The sequence below is a fragment of the Rosa rugosa genome, chromosome 2 (assembly GCF_958449725.1).
Source record: "Rosa rugosa chromosome 2, drRosRugo1.1, whole genome shotgun sequence".
NCBI classification, from domain to species: Eukaryota; Viridiplantae; Streptophyta; class Magnoliopsida; order Rosales; family Rosaceae; genus Rosa; species Rosa rugosa.
In genome coordinates, this window is record NC_084821.1 from 68,352,798 (window position 1) to 68,358,797 (window position 6,000).

The following is a 6,000-nucleotide window of genomic DNA, read 5'->3' on the forward strand; positions in this document are numbered from 1 at the left end:
TGGCCTCGGCCTCCTTCTCCTCACCTTCCTCTCATCAGTTTTGGTTAGGGGGCTTGTTCTTCTTGTGAAGAGTAGAGCAGTGTGGCTGCCGTTTCACCATGATGGCTGGGCGGATCTTTCCGGGGAAGCCGTGGCTGAGGGCTGGATGTCTGTGCGCGGACCAGGTTCTGCTGTTTGGTGTGGGATCTTAGAGCTGGCTGTTGGAGACTTAGCGGCTGGGGACGCAACCGTCGACCACATCCTTAGCGGTGATGGGTTGCGGGCAGGTGATATGGCCATGGCCAGCGGCTTTGGTGAAGTGCTTTAGAGTGCAGGTCTGTGGTCTGGCGGTGGCGTGAATTTTGGTAGGTTTTGGGCCCCTAAGTGAGATGAACATGGTGGCTGTTATGGAGGTGACCTCGGTTTGTTGTATGCTACGGGGATTGGTCAACAGATCAGAGGTGATTTAGCCATTGGCTTTGCGGGAGGTGCGGGGGCTGGTGGCGGAGTCGCTGTGGAGGCTTTCAATCTGGGCGTGGGGATGAGAAAGAGGAGTTTTGCTACGCTTTCGTCCTCTGGAGAGGGTAGTTCGGGATTGGTTACAACAATAGTACCCCCTTCTATTGGGGAGGAGCACATATCTTCTGGTAAAGAACCTGATCTGGAGGAATGCACTCTCATGAGTGCCCTAGTGTAGGGTTGCTTCTTGGGAACATGAATAAATTGGGATGGTCTTTTGATTATCGTCGGAGACCATCCTAGTAGTGTCGAACTTGGTTTCTACAGCACTTGACCTTCATCTCATGGATTCATTATGTTTGATTAGTCTAGGTTTGGCTTAGATTTTTCATTCATGACTCTTTCTGTCGTTGCCCGGAGTCCGGGTGACTCATCTTTTGTAATGTTTCCTACTTTACTTCAATGGACTGACACCCCACTCGTTCAAAAAAAAAAAACTTAATTGGCAACAATTTCTATTAAAGTCAAAAACCAACTTATTTACAACTATTTGATTTATAATGCCAATCCAATAATTGATGGTTTTTTATTTGACACGTACACGTACACTGAATTAAAATAAAAGGAAAATGGTGTTGAGATAGGAATTTCAGTGTATTCAGTACATTCACACTTCACGATATCGTATTTTTAGCTTTGCAAGTTATGTTTACATGCCATCAACTCGTCATTTAAGTACTAAGATATGTTTCCTAGGATGATGTTGAAGCTATACGGGAGGAGACAACAGAGAGAAGGAGAAGCCGGTGAAATCGCAGTCGGCCTAAAAGGGTTGTACGTTTGTAACAATGGTGTTGAGTTTAATTTTTTTTTTTTTCTTCTTTCATTTACAACATTAGAGTAATTTTCTATTATCTCTTTTTATTTTAACCGTAGGGTATAATTGGATATTTTAGACATAAAATTGTTTTCAGGGTGAAATAAGTAGACAATAGGGTGGTAATATCCGCACCCTTAAATAATTTCCTACATTTAGTTGAGATGATACTTTTGTTGTCCAAATTACATAAGATTTAGAAGCACTTATCTAAGAAGTAGTTTTGGAATCCGCGTAGCATGAAGTTTCTAATTAGATTTCCTATCTTAGTTCAGATTCATTGCTCTCATAGGACTCTGACGCCGCAAAAACCTCCTGCGCTGGTAGACTGAAATTAGTAGGACTCCTATATATATATATATATGCGCAATTGGAATTAGGGCATTAACACAATGAAAAAAAGCTTATTCTAAAACTCTCAAATCCTTCAAAGTTCAAACAACTTTCAATCATGGCTGAGATGCTTCTTTGCACAGTAATACTCACACAGATAGCGCTGCTACTGGCACTTTTGTTTGACTCGATTCCCTTCAGAACCCCGGTGATGATATTCCTCGGCGGCGTTGGTCTTGGCTACGCCGGCGACGCGCTTCACACGATTACTTTCGAAGACGGAATTCCCAGTCTAAAAGCCATTACTCTCTATATCTGCTCCATATTTCTTGCTGGTGTGATAGAAAGACTGAGTCATCGTATGAATGAGGTCGAGGTATGGAAAAAAATGGTGTCAGAGTTTGAGTTTAACCTAGCCTTTGAGCGAGACATGGAAGAAAGAGTCGCTCAACAGAAGGCAACGCTCCAACGACTTGATGCAATACGACTTGACAGACAAAACAGATTGCAGAACCTCCATCGTTAATTGATCCATCGTCAATCGATTATGTGTTCCAAGGTTTAATTTTAAGTTGATTTATTTAATCTTGAGTAATAATTTTAGGTTCCTGACATTGATGTTTGGGTCAATGATCATGTTGTAAACTCTGATGTATGTGGATTGTTGTTCAATAGTAATGTTACATTCTTAACAACAGAAAAAAAAATCTATCTATATATGTTGCTCATCCCAGCCACGGCCAAACACTGTTTGGGGAATTCGATCTAATTGGATATAGATCACTTAGCCCTAATTTTGATGAATGAAGAGTGTCAAAATCCAAATTTTTATTGTCATTGGGGCAGCCATTAGATTTAATATTGAAGTCACTATTAATGTACTTACAGCTATTGATTGAGAAGAAAAATGCATTGCATTGATAAGCAATTTAGATAGAAATAAGTACAAATAACTGAAGTGTTCAATGATTTAACCTCATCTAGTAACACACTCTCTGCAGACCAATTAATCTAATTCGTCTTTCTCTAAATCAGTCACCACAGCCAAGGCATCAAACTCCAAAATAAGATGAGAAGATTGAAATCCAGAATTGGAGAGCACTTGTAGTCCCAAAGCTGCCGCATATATTTCAGTAGCCTTAGCAGTAAAATCTACCATGTAGTCCTTTAGATGCTGCCAATAATACCTCCCCCCTTTCATTACGGAGGATAATACCCAGCCCCCTAATACCCATTCGAATCATCTAATGCTCCATGAACATTTAATTTCAGAAAAGGAACATGAGGTTTTACCCAACTGTCAGAGAGTGTAATAGTTCTTGGAGGAAGAGGGGAAGTCTTGTTTACCTCCAGAAATTCAAGAAAAGAAGACTGGACCTGATCAAAAGAGAAACTGAGCACTTACAAATTTTCTTCCATGAAGCTCTTCGTTTCTGGCCTGCCAGATACGTCGACATAATAAGACCACCAAAGCTAGCTCCATGTTCTTTAGGTTTATAGCAGCAAAACAAAACAACTCCTTGAACGAGCCATTGCTCCCAACTCCAAGAGCAGCTTTGAAGGGAGATAGAAGCCAAACTGCCTCTGCTTTGGGGCAAGAGCATAATGCATGATTCCACTGTTATTCTACATCTCCACAAATCGGAGATGTAATTAATTAAGTGCGTTCGGAATAAGTTGGTAGCACAAGGAATGATATCTTGTAAAGCTCTCCAAATAAAAGTTCTTGCTGCACTCGGAATTTTGAGACTACAAACACACTGCCAGAGGGTATTCTGCTGAGAAGAGGAGCCTTCCACTCCACCCGCATCTCTGTCTTGAAGTTCCTGCACTAGTCTATAGCCACTTTTAACAGAATAAATTCCACTTTTAGAGTAATGCCAGCAAAGTCTGTCAGCCAGTGGAAATAAGGGCAGTGGAATAGATAAAATTGCCTCCACCTCAGATTGCCAAAAACTCTGACAAAGTAGATTAAAATCCCACTGATCATGAACTGTAATAAGAGTGGAAACTGAAGAATGCAGTGGCAGATTTTGAGGAGATTGAATGCGAAAAGAAAATGGAATTGGAATCCAAGCATCTTCATAAATTAAAACGGACCTGCCATCTCCCACTCTCCACCTTAAACCGGATGAAAGCAATTCACGACCCCATAGTAAAGATCTCCAAATGAAAGAGCTAGAGCATCCAACAGGAGCAGATAGAAAAGTGGAATGAGGATAATAACGACCACTGTATCTCCGTCACCAAGGCATCAGGAGCAGAGAGAAGCCTCCAGCATTGTTTAGCCAGCAAAGCTTGATTGAAGTTCACCAAATCCCGAAACCCCAAACCGCCCTTTGAAAAACTTAATGTTTGTGATTTTTAACCAGTTATAGAAACTTGCAACTGATGCTTCGAGTTTGACAAATATGACAAATATTTAGTAGAACTGGAAGAAACATCAATCGTATCTTAGAAGTTAATTAGAATACATGACACTATGACAGATACAGTTGGGCTATGTATGACTGAACATTAATTTGCAAAAAAGAAAAAACTGAAAATAACATGTATGTTTTTTTTTTGGGGTCAGTAATAACATGCATATGTATGCAAGCGCAATATACAAATCAAGTTGGAGTAGGTTTTCCTTTTTTATTGAATCAAACTCAAAGAAAGACAGCAAAGCCTAGCCTAACATTATTTCCTATTCCAAGCAAGAGAAGGCTTTTTAGGGTTTTGAGAACAGAAATATATATATATATATATACAGTTACACACGCACACATAGAAGTCTAGGCTTAAAGAAATTCTCTGTAGCTAAAAATATTCAATCAAGTCATGTCTTCTGAGATGATGTTACTTTGCATAGTGCTATTGTTAGAGATGTTTTTGGCACTGGAGCTAGTATCGAAGACGACTCTGCAGTTTATTTTGATGAAGGTGGTTTTCAGAGGTGGTGTTGGCCCGATTGCAAAGAAGATTCTAGCGGTGCCGGTGGTTATGTGTGTTTGCAACATGATTAGTTCCCCCGATGGAGAAACCGATCTTGAAGCCATACTTCTCCTGGGGTGCGCCATTCTTCTTCCTTTTGTGTTAGACAGACTGCATCGTATTATGAACGAGATCAATCTCTTGCAAGATAGGGCCAAAAAATTGGCATCCGAGACCAATAGTGTTTCCATAGCCGTGTCAGAAAAACAAAGTCAATTGTTGCTAGAGGGCCTACGACTTTTGTCCGAGGTTAGAAATATTAGATCAGCTTCATCGATCATTAGCCTGCCTAGCTAGCTAAAATCGACTTTATTTTTAATGGAATTTGTGGCTTGCTTTCATGAACGTAATCGATTTATCGCTGCATTGGAGAGAGGTCAAACTTTGGCCCCAGTTTTCATTAGTAACACTAGTCTTCTGTAAAAATTTTATTATTATTATATTAAGAAAAAAAATAGAAGTTATTTAAGAAAAAATAAAGTAGGAGGTTATCTGAATTATGAGTAGCTATTGTAGACATGGATTTTTAACTATCTGAAAAATTATTTATTTCCTTTTTATATAATTTTTAATTTTACTATTTACCATATTACCACTCAATCATTAAAATTTATTTACATTTTTTTTTAAAAAGAAATGTGGATTTCATTAACGCATGTCAAGATGGTCATGCCTTCGACTAGACAAATCAATAAATTGTAGTAAGAGAACTATTGTGATACAAAGGAACAGACCATCTATATTCGAACTAACTGCTCACTTATTTAAAGTGAGCCTACAAACTATGGAGAATTGTAAGACATAGTAAATAGGCTCATACCACACATATCTATATTTTTTCCTTGCCCGTCAAGCTAGGACTAGGAGATTTTGTCGAACGCAAAAGTTGTCCGGTCCGTAGAGAGATTGGGCCCAACATCAGGATGAAGTGGACCCCACAGCTGCTCAAACTCTTAAAGATCCAAATTGATTCATTAAAGAAAAGCCCAAGCCCAACACATTCTTCTTTCATCTTCATTTGCTGGCCCATAGCAGCATTGATGAGCCCAATATCAAGAACCTTAAGCATAGGCCCAACAGTTTGCCCTAGCCAATTTGGGCCCAAACCCAATATGACTAAGGTAGTAGCCACTCTGCTATAGGCCACGCCATATCCGTCGCAGGGAGACACCCACTAATCGCACAGCCACTTGGACCACCGCCAGGGACCAATGTGAACACCACTGGGCAATCATCATCAGAATCACCGAGAACTGGGCTCGGGTTTAAGCCAAAAAACAATCCTGCCATACTAATTTGGACACCCAGATGACCAGATCCATTGGCATGTCACCGGCAACTCGGACTGCAGTGCCGGCAATGCGTCGTCCAACATC